Source organism: Acanthopagrus latus, chromosome 18 (genome assembly GCF_904848185.1).
Source record: "Acanthopagrus latus isolate v.2019 chromosome 18, fAcaLat1.1, whole genome shotgun sequence".
Taxonomy (NCBI): Eukaryota; Metazoa; Chordata; class Actinopteri; order Spariformes; family Sparidae; genus Acanthopagrus; species Acanthopagrus latus.
The window spans coordinates 2,693,362-2,710,480 of NC_051056.1; the positions used below are offsets into that span (position 1 = coordinate 2,693,362).

General features: G+C 44.0%; 1 long non-coding RNA gene across 1 annotated transcript; it reads left to right on the forward strand.

The window, feature by feature from the left end:
* The first annotated feature begins 11,650 nt into the window (after nucleotides 1-11,650).
* Nucleotides 11,651-12,703, forward strand: LOC119008008. The gene is made up of 3 exons (XR_005071305.1): nucleotides 11,651-11,753; nucleotides 12,079-12,174; nucleotides 12,578-12,703. It is a non-coding gene; the product is annotated as an uncharacterized LOC119008008 (long non-coding RNA).
* The last annotated feature ends 4,416 nt before the right edge of the window (nucleotides 12,704-17,119 follow it).

Here is a 17,119-nt window from a genome sequence, read left to right on the forward strand (position 1 = left end):
GGCCCTGCACTCAAACCCACAACTTCATAGGTTGAATAGTGTTACAGACTCTGTTTTTTACTGGTTTCAAACTTCCAGCACTAATTAGTACACACAGACAAAAAAGCAGCCAGAGCAGCACAAACTGCCTGTGTGAGGATAATGGAGTGAAGAGGAGCTCACACATCCAGTGGACACCGGCACAGTGGACAGATGGCAGCAGATCATCTCTGGCAGCCACAGTGCAGAAGAGTGGAGGCTGTTATAGCAGCAGATTGTTGCCTGTGGTGTCAGACTCACATGTTGACCTGTCACATATGGCTGGACTGCTGGGATGTACCATCAGTCATGTTTAACAAAATATTGTTTCTTCACACATTAGGTCACGAGCATGTACCGAAATTCACTTTTGGGCAGAAAAACAAACAGTTTTACTATCAACTTAATTATTCAGTGTTATCTCAACAGCCACTTATTTACACAACCAGCATTTGGAGTCAACTGATAAATGTTGCACCTTTTATAAATAAATATTTTTGCACGTTGCATACAGATAATTACAGATGTGATTGCCCTTTCTATTCAGAACACTTTATTTGTCCCCGGGTGGCAATTACATTCTTCCTCACTGTGTGGAAATACACTGGTCAGCCACAACATTGTGACCACTGACAGAACAGTGCATTGTAATGAAATGATTTCACCTTTTGGGAGGTCTTGGGCTTCTGGCATTCATGTGGATGCCAGTAAACATAACTCACCAACCCAAACATAGCTGTCCCCCAGCAGGACGACGTGTCCTGACACACTACGGACGCTGCTCAGGCCTGAAGAGGTGGGTCATGATCAATGCTGATCAATTCACCTGTCAGTGGCCATAATGTTGTGGCTGATCTGCATATTATTCCAGCTGTTAGTCCTGGGGTTCAACATTGTGAGGATGCCTGGGGGTCTGCTGTAGGAGGACAGTGTTTTGTGGAGCTCGGTTCAATGATGACTTTGAGGTTAAAGTCGCTGGCATCTTCCTTCATGATGGGAGACAAGAGAGACAGAGGATGATGATGCAGGCGAGCTGCATACTTCACAATCCATTTGATCTAAATATGTTTTTATTGGATGGTGAATGGTGTATGTATAGCACTTTTCCAGTCTACTGACCACTCAAAGCGCTTTACAACACTTGTCACATTCATACACTGATGGCCGAGGCTGCCATGCAAGGTGCCAACTGCTCATCAGGAGCAATGTCTGATCACTATCTTGCTCAATGATACTACCACATGCAGCTGGGGGAGCTGGAGCTTTGAACCAGCAACCATCTGATTACTAGATGATTGGTTCTACCTCCTGAGCTACAGCGACTCGTTCCAGGGACAGTAGTCCAATTATGTTCAGAGGGCGCTCAGCCACTGCCTCTTCTGTTTGCCGCCATCTTGTGAATTGTGTTTACCTCCAATCACTAAATCATTCCTCGTTTCCTCATTCATGGAATGATAGTTTATTTCTTGCTCCAGGTGGAGGCACAAGTCAACCATCTTAGTATTCTAACATGATGTCCCACCTGAGACTGCAGCACAGCTAATCAGTGGCTGATTATTTGTTTCCGTCTTTCTCTTGTCATGTCTATAGTTTATTTTGTGCTTTGCTTTGCATCCTCCCTGTTGTTTTTATGTTGCTAATGTATTCATGGATTGAGTCAGGCCAGAACCGCAGCATTTGCCATGCTAATTGCTGGCAGATAAACAGCGCGGATGCCCTTCCACCAAAACATGAAGCCCCTTTTTTTTTGTGGTGGAAGTGACTCCTTCGTTAACTGAGAGAATGTGGCTCTGCATCCAAACAACGACAACAAAAGGCAGGAGGCATTAAAGTGGCTGTTTACCCCCCTGAAAGCTCACTGGGTCATCATCGACCTAATTAAACCGCTGAATATTTTTAGATTTTCTGAGATCCTGTCACATTCGAAGCCTCTGTTTGTTTACCTGCACTGGAACAAATAAAAGTGTTTTAAGATTTATTGCCAACTGTCATGTTAGCTCTCCTCCTGTCCGCGGTGTGAAAGTGAGTCCTGCTGGGAAGCTTTACATCAAACGGCCCCTTTAGAAACACCTTTAATTACTCTCTGTCTCTCTCTCTGTGAAGTCCTTGCTGCGTTTGGCTGTCGGCTCGTCTCACTTTCCACAGAGCCACCTGGATCAGATTCAAGCTCTTTTCTCCTGCCTCCACATCCTTCAGCACCTCATCCCCCCCATCTCTCAAATTCAAATGAGTTTTAACTGGCAGGACTGTTAAGACGCTCTGAGTAAAGTTTATTTATATATCACCTTTTTCCAGAGGCAGCGTCATGAGTCAGTGAACACAAAGTAAAAAGAGTAAAAAGAGCACAAAAATAGAAGCCTCCATCGTTCACGACCCTAACCGACCTCAGGCCCGCAGGGCACTTTTTTCAGAATAAGTTTAGATTTCTGAACAATGGACAGGTCGTGGTCACAGCTTATCCAACAGTTCATATGTGCTTGGTTCTGACTCACTGTCATGTGCCAAGTGTAAAGGCTCATTTATGCTCCCTTTTTTACAAACAGAAAAACAGATGTGTCCGTCACCGTACCTGTACTGCCCACAAACTTCCATGCACCTGTTCAGCTGGCATGAATGTGAACTAAGTCATCCAGTAGAGGGCAGCTGAATGTTTGACAAGGAACATGACAACAGTTTGGAGAAGTTGTGATAATGTAGCTGTTGTGAAAGCCCTAGGACAGTATCTACATTGTCCCTTTCCTGCCTGTGCTCCTCTTTTCAGGTACTTCCTGATGGTCTGGATACACCCACCTTGTTGAGAGATTGGTGTCACCTATTAAGAGCCTTTATTAGCCTGGTGATTCCAAGATAGCTCCCTCTCTCCCTCCTGGAAGGCTGGTGCCTGCTTGGACACTCCATTTTGGTATTGCTTAGGTTGTGAACATGTTAAGTTAGCCTTTAATTTGCTTCTGTTGAGTTGTCTTTATTAATTGATCTGATTTAATTAAAGGGATATTCCAGTACTAGTTTAACCCATGGTCTAACACACCGTGACATCAAGTACGACTAACCACATTTCTAACCACACTCGACTCGCAGGGACTTCCCCACATCAGGAAGATGTCGCAGGAGAGTGGTGAGTTGTGTTCACTTTACAATAGAAATCCGGCTATGTGCTGAGAACCTATTTGTACTGTTGCTGAAGTTTGGTGCTGTTCTGAGCATTATTTGTGGCTTTTTGATGGCGGTTTCTTGTTGGAGGCGTATACTGCAATGTACTGTTATCATGTGGTCATCTCTGAGGTTGCTAAAACTATGTAAGATAGCTGCAAACTTGATCTCTGGAGGGGGGTCTTACCTCTGGCATCACAGCCATGGCCATCTTGTTATTTATTTATTTTTTTTAATAATGAGGACTGACCAGGGCTGAGAACCTGAGGACGAGTTTGATATATTTATGTTTGTTTGATGGATTTCCATAACATTCATGAACTTATTTTTAATAGCTGGATATTCAGGTAAAAGACCTCAGTGTGATTCATGCACGTTCACCACATGTACCTGGTAACCTGACTGCAGCTGGAGTTGACTGGGACAGAAACTCAGACACTCCCAGCTCCCCTGAACCTCTCTGGGACGAGCTCCAACACTTTTAATTAAAACATCCAGCATCACATCGGCCTTGCTGGGCCCAAAAACAATAAAGGTGTCCAATAAAATCAGGCAGAGGCAGTGGTTAGCGACGTGGCAGCGTTGAGATCCGCTAACACTCTGAGAGTTTCTCTACAAACAAACTAACAGTGAATGAGAGTCTGGGTTTACAGGCAGTGCAGGGTGATGAGAATGACCCTTCAGAATGCTTTCAGCTGCCAGACCTTCCTCTGGGTGCTTCCCTCTCTAACACAGACAAGGACAGTGTCTGCAGGACGCACTCAAAGAGGACGTTTTTATCTCTCTTGGAAGAAAACGTCCTCAACAATGGCTGGTAAAAGCATCCTTCGTGCTTTCTGATGCTGTGAGGACAGAACACCCTGTAATCTAAAAAAAAAACTGCACTCATGATTACAGTGCTTGAGTTGTGGTGTGCGCAGAAGTTACCTGCTGAGCTCCACCTCCCCCCTGATATTTAACTCAAGGTGGGAGGGATCCGACCTGTCACCTCCACCTGCTGCTGCAGGGCTGACGGAGCAAGCGGTCAGGATACAGGCGTCCTCGTCTTTTTCCTCATCAGTCCAAATGACATCTCAGACACACCTCAAAGACAGAAAGCGAATCATTCTATGACATCACAAGAAGCTTTGAGGGGCACTGTCAAATCATGCTGGTGTAACATGAGTCAGCAGGTTTAGCACAAACTTGTGGAGTCAGTGCTCAGTAGCATGCTGTCATTAACGGAGGGGGAAACCAAATGCTGAGATACTGAGATATTCAGAAATGTGTATTCTTAATTGAGTTAAACAAATACTTTGACATTTAAAGCACATGCAACATAGTATTTTTATTAACAGTGATAGAAACAGAAAGGAGTATTGTGATTGGGTGGTTTCAAGACTTTCTGACACCGCTGTCGTTCAGTTGTGTACAATAGCTTAACCATATCTCTTATTCATTTCAATACATTCAAACCTGAGACTGTGTTATTCCTGCACTCTTAAATCAAATGCATCAAATGTTTAATATGTTGGGAAGCATTCTCAAATGTATTTATATATCATATTCAAATCATGTCACATTGTCCTGTGTAGTCTGTATGCACACACGCAATCTTAAGTCTCTGTGCAATTGTAACAATGAATAATTATAGCAAAGCAACCCAGGTTAAAACAGCAGACATGACAAGTAAACTGAATCTGAATTTTGCAGTTTAAAATTAGTCAGAGTTCCCCTTTTTCTTGTATGTCCCTGTAACTGTGTCTGTAGGTGCAATATATAACTCGCCATCAGAAGAAAGATTTTCAGGCTTCGTTGTCATCTCTGCCAGCTTAAGGTGTCCATTTTTTACAGTGTGCTCTCCATTGTGCATCACTGACACACATAAAAAAGTTCCTCTGCTTCAATTTGTGCCAATCTGACTTTGGAAAAAGGGGAAAATGTGTTCTTTCTCCACGGTGATCTGTCTTCAAAGTGGGTCTGTGTGTGCCGAGGAGGGTGGTGGTGGTGGTGGGGTGATAAGTGTTGGGGGATGTAGTAAATTTGAATACAATGACATAAAATAAAGCTGGTTGTCATGCTCGGCGGTTCTGCTCCGGCGGGCCTCTCCTTTCTGTCTAAAGCTGCTCGACACAGTTCCGGATTTACCAAATCCTCCGAAGACGAAACGAACCCTGTCGCTTCATTGTGTGAGAGCTGCCGTCAAACAACCCCCCCTCCACTCCAACCCCACCCTCCATCCTCATCCTCCCGCTGGTCCTCCTCTCTCTCCACACAGACGGGGGAGGACAGGCAGGAAGTCAGGTTGCAGTTTGAGCTCTAAAGCTTTTGGGGATTGGTTTCAATTTAATGTGGCAACGTAAAAAAGAATCAATTTAAAGTAGCTGGGTCCCCTGGGGTCACCTGGTCGAGCGAGCAGTGGAAATGATAGAGAGAGAGGAGGGGATAGAGAGATGAAAAGTGCAGATGAAGCGAACAGAGAGAAATAATTATGTGAAAACCTGCCATGTTACAAGGAAATAAGAGAACACTGAATCGCCACAATATAGTTAATTAGCGTCGTCTGTGTTTTTGTTCAAGTGATCTGTAACATTTATCTCCAAATGAGAAAAATTCTGAAAGGCTTAATGTGAAAATAGTTTAATGAGGGAGAAAAAAAACAATTTAATCACAAGGAGAAAAAATTGTAATGTTCCCCAACAGTATGACGCGTTGAGCTAAAAGAATAAAAAGGAAATGACTTGATAACATGTACTTGGTGTGAAAAAACAACATCTGTTAAGACTCGTCACAGAGAGTCAAGGGAGAGAAATGTTTCTTTATATAGGTGTCAACATCAAATTAACACTAAAGAAGAAAAGAAGAGAAATGAAGGACGGATGTAACAAGATCATCAAAAATAAATATGATGGATAAAAAGCAAAATCTCAACCAAACAAATGTGACTGTGGGCAGTTTGAATTTACTGAGCTGCTTGAAGAATAATGTAAATTAAAAACAAAAAAAAAAAAAAAACTGTGACAACACACTGAAAGATTTTCTTACAATTTTGGTCAAATATTTTTATTTAGGCCATTTACCAGACGCTTTTGTCCAACGTGACGCCGTGCAAGGTGCCGACCGGCACATCAGGAGCAGTTTTAGGGTTCAGTATCTTGCCCAAGGACACTTCAGCATGCAGTCAATTGAAAGTAAGATTTTGAATGCAGGACTTTTACTTGTAACAGAGTATTTTTACTCGGTGGATGATTAACTACGTGAATTACTGTAAGTCACTTTGGACGAAAGCGTCTACTAAATGCCCTAAAAAAAAATGAGGGCTGCTTCATTTGGTCAGGAGAATGATTCTTTTGTGGATAAACTACAAAACTTCACCAGAAGTGAAGTGAATGTTCACGGATACGGGAGAAGATGATGTTGCTGTGCATGTTTCTAGTTTGAAAGTCCAGAATAGTTAGTCCAGATAGAATTTTTTGGTTTTCTTTTAAGATACATTCCATTTTTATCTGTTTGTGTTCTTACATTTGTTTGAAGGGAGCTGTTTGTAAGTCCTAACCTCCTGATGCAGTTGCGGCTGAACCCGACGCTTGAAGCTCTTAGTAGTAAATATGATTTTTTACTGATGGACTACGCTGACCTCAGTTTCCGTTACCTGAAGATCGCTGGTGTCTGTGGATGATGCCTTTGAAAGTGAATTCTTCTTGTATATGAGTGGTGATTTGATTTGTGATATGTACTTAGATGGGAGTTATTACTTTTTTGTATTATTATTATTGGAAGAAGGGTGTCACAGCGAGTGAGGAAGGTTTCTGCTGTTCCTCAGGTACTGGGCGCCACCATGATGGTCCTCACCTCCAGGCGTAACGTGTGTCATCTCCTCAAGCGGCGTGAACCAGGACTCACTTCATAGAAGCTGCTGTTAGGAATGAGCCACTACGCTTACTTGTATGCATAATACTTGTAATTCTTACCATGACTACTACCAGCCGCACTTTGATTGCAGGACTTTCGCATTTAAAGGAGCACTAAGTACTGCTACCAAAGCAGTACTGATGCTCTACCTGACAGATTTAAATTCTTCCTGCACCCCTGCTCGTTATTATTAACCGACACCCAGTCAGCAGCTCCATCAGGCCTCCCAGAGACGGAGCACAGGACAGAGAAATCTCCACGGGTCTGATTTCACCGTTAGCCGCAGCTTTAATGATCCCTGTAGGGATTTAAGAAGGAGAGAGGACCCTGCGGTGGGAGTTGATCCAGAGGCCAGGGATTTAACCCACTGCTTCTTTCCGGAAGAGACGCTGGAGAGGACATCTTAAAGTGGAGAGGTTGTCAGTTTAATCCCAGACTGGAACTGCACCAGTGAGACGGCAAGAATGTAGTGACAAATTAAATCTGCAGGTACAGCAACTGCTCAAAGTGCTCATGAGGCTGATGCTAGAATTACTGTCCACATACTCAACACTGTTTTTTGTTATTTCAGAAATATCTGGGTTTAGTTATTTCACCACTGGAGATCAATAAAGTTGTATCTTCTATTAGAAAAACAAACTGTTCTTTGACGTGATGATGGGAGTCTCCACACCCAGACAAACACTGAGTGGTCCTCAGAAACGCATAGCTTTCTTACTGATATTGTGTGTGTGTGTGCGCACGCGCGCGCGTGTGTGTGTGTGTGTGTGTGTGTGTAATTAATGTGTAACAGGAAGTCCTCGTAGGTTCAGTTTCCTTGTTTGACTCGTCCAAATAAAGCTACGTTAATCTTCCAGAGCAGAGTGTTGACTGATGTCTGAATCATGATGAAGCTTTCTAAGCCGCGCTGTCAGCACGAGAGGAAGTGGGAGGGGCACTCTTTTATTCTCCCGCAGCATAACTGTTTGTGTGTGTGTGTGTGTGTGTAACACCTCAGAATAAAGCCTCCTCTCTGTGATGGTGTGAAGATACACTCTGTTAATCTCTAGCAGCTTGTTTTCAAGAGTTCAGCAAATAGCACTCAAACATAGGGTGAAAACACACATGCATGCACACACACACAGACACACGCACATGTACATGCACACACACACACACACACACTTGTACATGCACGCACATACACACACACACGCACTCTACAAACACTCATGTGTGTCTGTTGAAAGATGCACAACGATGCAAATGTGTTCACAAGTGTAAAAACACACAAAGCATTGCGCTGACACATGAACACATGACAAAAAACACAAACTCTTGCTCACTTGCTGCGTGTCGCCCTGCTTTACTTCCTCTCCAGCTTTTGGTGCATTCGGGTGATGTTTGGCGATTTGGAAATTTCAACCACATATGTAAATAAATAAATAAATGAATGAATAAAAAAAAAAATAGTTGTGGTATACTTAGCCCAAACCAACGCTCATGTTAAAAAACAATGACATTTCTTGAATCTTACATTTTCCAAGTCTACAATTGCACACTATCTGTTTCAGCCGATCCAACCGTTGGACTAGTAATCACTATATCACCAGACAGAGTTATTGAGTTAGGAGAAACTTTATAAGCTTTGTGAAACTCTGTCTCTGACAAAACATTGAGCATTAAATCAGAACATGAAGTTGTTTGTCTCCTTGTAAAAAGTGTCAGTTTGTGGCAGCATGTCTGTACCAGCCTGTCTGCTTCTGTGTCTTGTGCTAAAGTCTTACCTGCCAACATTTAGCAGCTGTTTGAACACAATGTTTTACTGATCTAAACATGTCACATTTTACAAAGCCACAAAACAGTAACCGATAAAGGCTACTTCTTTGTCCCTGTGGAGAAAGACCCCAGACTGCCCTTACAGCTCAGAAGTGGTTTTCTAACTGAGGAAACAAGTTCTTAAACTAGAAAACTCACTAAATGTTGAGAGAATTTGCTCGTAATTCATAGAACTTTTTTTTTTTTTCCCCCGATTTTTTTCTGATCTTTTCAAAATGATCTTCAGGGCTGGAGGATTGCTTATCAGGCCCCAACTGTAGCAGCTTAATGTCAGACATTCACCTAAGCCCCATTTGCCTGTCAAATGTCTGTAAATGATTGTTAATGTCTACATGTAATGATTCAAGATTTTTAACAACTTAAATTTAAAAATGTAGCTGTGCTGATAGAGCTGTGACAGCATGAAGGAAAGCTCATGGTGTCTGTAGTGATACCGGTAATAGAGTCTGCTCATTGTGTAGATAGGACGGGATAATGGTTCAATATAGATTACAAAGAGCAGGGGAGTCAGAGGACACCCCTGTCTCGCTCCACAGCTGAGCACAAAAGGATATTTGGCTGAGAGTAATTACAGAGGCTCATGGGAAGTCACAGAGGGTTTGAATTTAGCAGGTGAAGCCCTAGGCCAAACCCTGCTTTCGAGTAATTCTTTATTATCTCTGAAGGGCAATTTGTTGTACAGCCGGTGGTCAATTCAGATCAAAAACCACAAACATGAGAAGCAGGACAGTGTCATGTTCACAATAGCTGTGAGGAAGAAGTCCAGCCTGAGCTTGGGTCATACTTGTTAAAGCTTGGGCTGGGGCCAGCAGCTAGTTTGCAACATTTGACTTGCTCTTTTAGCTGTGCAGTTTAAAACAATCCCTGAATAAGCAACTCATGTATACACACACAAAACAGCCATCGTGACCGTACCTTGGCTACCCATGAGTCACTCTTCACAACTGTGGCTAGCTGTTAAACATGTCGCTGCTGCAGCAGTTCTGTTCTCTGTTTAAGGGGCTGTGTGCTTTGTTTTCTGAGTTAGCTGCTGAACAACAGTTTTGTGGGCTGTGTACTGTGAGGAAAGGGCATCATTATCATCGCTTACCATATCACACTACCTCATATCTTACTCACATGTGAGAAAACCACATATGGCAAACATTTTGACTACACTAGCTCTGCAATTTGTCATGATTAGCTTGCTAATAGCTTAAAAATATTGACACTACCGATACTACGCTTGGGTTTTGTAGACTGACTCAATTAGGTCGATATATCATTTCCATTTTCTCTTTTCAATGTTGTGCTCATTTACTTATTTTTCATCAACAAGTAGAGCTGTCTGCCACGTGCACACATGTATGCCCTCTCTTCTGTTGTGCTGTTGTCGTGTTGCGTGCCGGTCGCCCCGTTGCACACCCCGACCACCGGTTTCATCTGACATGCAGCTGTTGGAGCTACTTCACAGCTGCAAATGAAAACATTGTGAACTGTGATGCGTGTAGGACAGCTGCTAACATCTGTAGCAATGTTGCAAACACACTCAAACACATTGAAAACAGGAGAAAGTGAACACAGAGAGGGAAAGAAGAGGAGGGAAGGGGAACATCCAGGTATTGTAACTTGTTGGGTTTGGACCCAACTGCAGGACACACCACCACACCGACAGTTAGTGGAAAGCCTTAACTCTCAAGACCTGTAGGCAGGCAGGAAATGCAGGAAATAATCTGCTAGCAGGAAAACCAGTGTGAATCAATAATCCAGAGCAGACCTGGTTAAGTCGGAGGGAATAACACCAAGAGATTTTTTCGGGAGAAGAAACCCATTGGAGTTTTTGTTTGAGTCTCCTGTGGCTTATTCGAGATGGAAACAGACATCGAGGAAACTGGCAGGACACAGGCTGTCGTGGTTGTCTGCAGATATCTCCTCCCCTTCAGGAAATGGATCCTCCTCCTCTGAGGTATCAATGGGAGGAGCCTGTCCCAAATTGCCGCCTGGTCCCAAATAAACGCCTGGTCCGTTAAGCGATTGAAACGAATGCACCGCCGATACTTACGCCACTGCTTGGAGCTGCAACATGCACGGGAGCATGTAGTTTTTTCTCATTTGCATCAGACTGAAGTTAGTGTGCCTACAGCTCGGGAAGTGGCTTTTCTGATGTCCAGAAGGAACGCCACTACATTCAGCAGAAAAACTGCTCTGAGATTAAGCCAGCTGTGATGGTATGTTCTTCACTGCAGGAAAGCATCTGGAAAGGTAAAGAAAGACCTGGGCGTATTCAGTCTCTGAAGATAGATCGCTAGATGCCCTCAAATGTGTGAAGACAGAGAAGATCGATGATGCTAATTTGACTCAAGGTGCTAACGTTAGCTATTCAGTGGATTGGTCTGCATGCAGAAACGATAGATTACCTTTGTAAAAAGCCATTGAATTGACCCTGCATGTTTCAGAATCTTTAATGTAAATGGATGATGAGAAAAGTGTAAATACCTTTTAAACATTTGTATGCAATTTACACATTGTTTTGCTGATATGATGGCTGAATTAAAGGAAATAATTGATGCTGCAGTAATGGAATCTAAATGATCAGTGAAGCTAAAGGAGAGAGCACTGGAGGATAGATTGCACAGGCTCACTGATGTTAGGACAGGAGTATTAGCTCAGATAACGGTAAAGAAGTTGAGGACTTGAAGAGTGATGCTAGCAACTTGAAAAAAGTGTGAGAGTGCATGCCTAATGATTTCTCCACCCTTGTCATTAAGTTTAAAGAATTCCACAAGCAAGTGGGAGATCTTCTGCCTTAGGATGAAAAGGCTGTTGTTCTAAGTAACTGGTTTGAACCCAAGATGTTGGCTATCAGACAGAAACTGAAAAGTGGATGGATGCTATGGGTGAGAGCAAAACAGAGGAAGAAATTAAAGATGAAGATGACTATACTGGCCCTGTTGATATTGCATCACAGGTGTCAGTTCGTGATTGGAAATCTGCATGAGCAAAGGGTTCAATTGTTGGACGCTCATCTGTCATGTGTGCTAGATCATCAGTTTGTGCTAATTAAGAAGCAAAGCTAGCTGGATTGATTGAACTTGCTGCAGCTTTACAGCACTGAAAAAAAAGATTAACAGTTGAAAAAATGTTTTATTATCCAGGCTAGACTTAACTTGGTGTGTTTAAAGAATAATTATTTGTTATAATAATTATTATCCTTTTACACAGGCTACAAGTGATGCCAACCTTAAAATTGCAGCAGTCCTCAAGGCACTTTGCATCTTTCTTGGAGAGGATGATGGACATTTCATTCGGGAGTACATGGTAAGCCATTGTATCTGGTCACATTGCTGTCTTGTATTACAGAAAATGTTTTTAGCTCCTAATGTCACTCCTACACTAGATATTACAAGGTGCATAACATGACCTTTATTATGTGACCTCAAACCTGACTTGACCACATAACAAGAGCAGCACTGCTACATTTCCGCTGACCATTTTTGTAAAGTATCAGTTTAAAAAAATATATTTTACATACCTTTTCTATAAAGACCATAAGGTTGAAAAGATGTATTAAAACAGCTATAAAAATGTATTTGCCTCAAAAAATTAATAGCAAGGCGTGCTGGAAATGCAGAAATGTTCATGTAAAGTGTGTCATTACAATTAAATGGTGTATGAAAAGGTTTTTTAATCGTTATTTTCAATTTTTTCTTAAAACATACAGGACATCCAAGGAGATTATATCATACAGACACATTCCATGGGCATCTTTGTCATCAACAAGGAGGGTGAAGAAGCTGGATATTATGATGATATTGGCATTTTTGTTGAGGGAGTCGTCATTCCGGACAGCATCGCATTTATAGCTATATTTCGTTGTTCCCTGCATAGCCTGTTCTCTGCAGAACCTGTTAAAGCTATAGCACTGAGGAAAATGCTGATTAGCGCTTAAGATGAAACTAAAACACTGAAGAATGTTTTTTTTCTGCTTGATTTTTGTTTCTATTGTCTGCTATTTCCTGGCTTTCCTGTCTGTGAATCCGCTGCTGCTAGCGGGCAGCAACGGACCCCCTCATGGACCAACGAAGGAGAGGAGAGAAAGAAGAAAAAGGGAGAGAAATGGGGTGGGGGGGCGCAGAATACAAGAGCGAATCAGAGGAGAGGGTCAGGTGGTTATTTATAGAAATGCGGAAGTAGGCGCCGTTGAGGTGTGGTTCTGCCCCTGAAACTTTGCCAATTAAGCTTCAATTCACTAGCAAGGACCACACCGTCAACAAGATGCGTTTAAGGATTTATTCGGTAACAAAGGAAAACAAAGTATCGAAGATCTTGGTTCTTTTCATTTCTTCAGGTGCCTTGTGGGGATTCTTGTAGAATCTGCTGCCGCTCTCGGGCAGCGACAGACCCCCCCAAATCCTCCAATTACTTGAGAAGAGATTGAGCAGATCTGAGATCTTTGAGATCTGAACAGATGTAGCGGTGGTACGTTTGGGAGGACCAGTGGCCCATGAGACATATGAAGTGCTCTGGAATGCCAATACGGGAGGCTGAAGTGGCAGCTCCAATTCTGAAGGAGTGCCTGGAGTAGTTGTCGGGCAAAATACCAGACAAGCCACCAGAGCAGGTGGCAAAAGTGATGGTGGAACCAGAATCGAGTAGCCACTTGGCCAGATTTGAAGATGAAGAGAGGATCTGTCATTGTTGTGCTCTGAGATTTATGGAATTGGAAGAAGTTTGCAAGGGTTTCGAAGGGATTCAGTGGTGATTGGACCTTGAAGAAGAAGACAGGTGTAGACGGACCACATTGATTGGTTTTGGTTCGCTTTAAGTGGAACACCATGGTGTCGTCTGAAAAGCGAGACAAGTCAGAGATGCAGGCACGACGGCTTGGGTCAAAGTGAATGGTTGAGGAAGTGAATTGGGAGCATCTGAGGAAACCAAAAAAGGCTAGCAAGAACATGGCTTGCAGTTTTTGGGCGACTTGAGGAGTGCTGTACAGATTGTGTGGAGGCAGATGGACAGCAAGTCGGTGGTAAGAGGAAAATGACAAGGGTTTTTTGCTGGCTCTTGGCATAGGAGTCCTTTGAGGAGGGAAGTAACCTGGGGATGGCTGGGGGCCAGGCCCGAACTGCCAGTTATTAACTTGGAGAAGAAGCTGATACCACTAAGGTACGCTTTGATGGTGTGTGTTTTGATTGCCATGATGGAATGTGCGTAAGTGATGAAAGAAGTCAAGGTGATAAGATTGAACAAAGGAAGGGTTATGTTGTATCGGTCGTGGAAGTGGTGGAAGCTTTTCCAGGCTGTCCAATAGGAAAAGAGGGTTGAGGGTGATAGGCTGTTGATGATGGAGCTCTGGGATTTGCTTATCAGGGGTATTAGCGCTGGATTTCCAAGTTGAATGTCAGTGCTGAATATGGAGTAACTGGCATTGGGAGCGTGAGGTGCCAAGCTTCTGAACTTCTGAAACGAGAAACTGGAAAGAGAGCCAGCAATAGCGTTAGCGGAGAACATATTGGTGTTTTTAATTTTCTGAGGGGTGCTGGGATGGCGGGTTGGTCCCTATCTTAAGTTCTCCAAAGCCGCATTCCGACCCAAACTTCCAACAGGGGTCAGAGAGTCAGCCTGACCCCCCTCCCCATTAGTCTGGTCTTCTGGTCCCCTCACAGTCCCAATCATCGACCCCACAACACTCTTAGGGTCCCCCAGCTCCCCAGGGGAATCCGATATCCTGCCTGACATCAGCACTGCCACATTGCTGAAGACGGTGTCTCCTCCCTCCTCGGCCAAGGAACTTCCCATGAAATCTCCCTCTTCCTCCTCCAAATTGTTCTCATGTATCTCCGCCACTATGACCCTATTAGGTCGCCTGTTAGGTCCCTCTGCAGTCCCCTTACCAGGCAGGTTAGAAGAGGAGTTTCGGGTCCCACTGGGAATAATGGGGAATACTGCGATCCCCCCTCTCTTCGGCCATGTTAAGGTTAGGAAGAGGGCTCTGGGATCCATTAGAACCCAACCTGACCCTGTTGACTCCTCTGCTGAGTCCCTTCAGTGTCCGCTCCCCAACCGAGTTAGGGTTAGGAGAGGAGCTCCGGGTCCCATTGGTGATAAAAGGGAATACTGGACTGATCTCTCCCCCCGGAGGTTTTCTCCACCCATGCTGGGGTTAGGGAGGGGGACCCAGGATGCCCAAAGATCGTCTTGGATTGGCGGTTGGGTCTTGGAGTCAGTTAGGATCAGAAAGGGAACTGGGTTTGTTGGGGTTAGGATGAGGGGATGAGACAGGTGCCAAGTTAGAAGGAAAGCCAATATTAACCCCTGGGGAGCAACTAATTAGATTGTTGGGGGGGGGGTATGATCGTCGGTCCAATGAGTGCACGTGGAGTCGTGGTTGGGGATTTTTGGGGTAGAGTCTCCATTTGTGATGACTCGTGAACCCCCACATGATCACTCCCTCCCCGTTCAGGGTCAGCCATTCCTCCTCATTTCGAGTGGGGTCCAGAAAAAACATTCCCCACCTCCTCTCCCCTCTCCCCGTGAGGCCTGTGATGTTGTTTTTATCAGTTCTGTGAAGTTTGTAGTTGATGTAGTTGACAGTCGACGCTTATATCTAACTTTCCCATAAGCAATTGCTTTTTTCCATTGCGGATCGGTCAAAAGCATAATAGTAATTGCAGTTAACCCTTTAAACCAAACCTTGGCAGATTGCCTTTGAAAACACTCACACAAACACAGACACACACACACTAAGCAGTCTAAATAGATGGCTTAGTCTTGGCAAAACTTGCAATGTCCAGCACGAGTGACAGCAGCAGTGGCAACAAAGCAGCAACAGCAGAGCAGCGACGAAGCAGCAGAACCGCGGCAGACACTGGCAAAGCAGCGGTACCGACATAGCAGTGGCCAAGTAGCCATGACTGATCAGCAGTGCTCTTACTTAGCATTAGCTTTAGCTTTAGCTTTAGCTTTAGCTTTAGCTTTAGCGTCCATAGTTCTGGTTATAAGTCTGGGTGCATTCGAATTTTCCAAAGAGGGAGAGGGGTGAAGATTATCATGCGTAGCGAGGAAGACAGCCACCGTGCAGCACACAACCAGCAGACTGTTAGAGAGAGAGGAGCGGAAAGGGAGCTTAGCACCTGGCTACAACAATAACTGATATAAGCATGTCAGAAGTCACCAATACTCTGGTCGGCAGCAGTAAACTCCAACTGATTACCTTGACCGCACTAATGTTGTTGGCAGGGTCTACACTTCTAATGGCAAAGACGTGTGCTCCTTGTGTTTTTATTTTGTGCGTTTTTTTTTCTGGTGCACTAATGTTGTTTTTTCTTGTTGGCACCAAGTGTCCTGTTTTTAGGGGAAGAACAGTTATGGGGTTGATTTAGTGGATGGTGGAAGTACAGGCGTGTCAAAGCATTTTTCCTGTTTGACCACCTAGATGGTGAAGCAAGGGAGGACCTAAAGTGTCATTCTGGCTCAGAGAGAGAGGACCCATATAGAGTACTGGCCATTTAACAGGGTTAGGGTTAGGTTAGGTTAGGGTCTGCAGGAGGCTTTCTTCTCCTTAAGGCAGCAGGAGGGAGAGACTTTTCATTAGTGAAACAGTGTGCACCTACTGGCATGCCAAATGAACATGTGTTGGATAGTTCCCTGCGTTAAGAGTTAAAGCCTTACTGTTAGAGCAGAAGCAGAGCAGAGTAGTGTAGAGTGCATGCTCCTCCTCACTCACAATTCCATTCACAGCCCCCATCTAATCCTGATGGGCAGTCTCATTTTGCTTCTGCGTCAGAAAACTAGTGCCCACCGAGCTGCAGAGTCACAATTTGGGTTGGGCCACTACTGGCTCACAAGCTTTTCCAAGTATCCTAGAGGTTTCTGAGCTGATTTCGTCATGTGCTGTGTGATGTGGACATGGATGGAGTGAACGTCCCTTGTTTGGTGGATACTGGTTCCATGGTGTCTACTTGTGAGAGTTTTTTTCACCAGCATTTTGTGCCTTAGGGTCAGGAGCGCCTCTGATTATGTTGTTGGCACATTGGACACTGTCAGTGATGTCAGCCCTCCCTCAGGAGTCACTGAGGTGCCATCAGGTATAGCGAACATGTCCTCTCATACAATTTCCCCTGCTGTACCCCAGCAGGTGGGAGAGATGGACCTGTCATCACTGTCTGCTGATCTGCAATGTCAGGTGAGATCTCTGCTTGGGCAGTACACCTCTTTCAGCTTACCTTTTCAGCTTACGATGGAGATTTGGGTTGTTCTAACC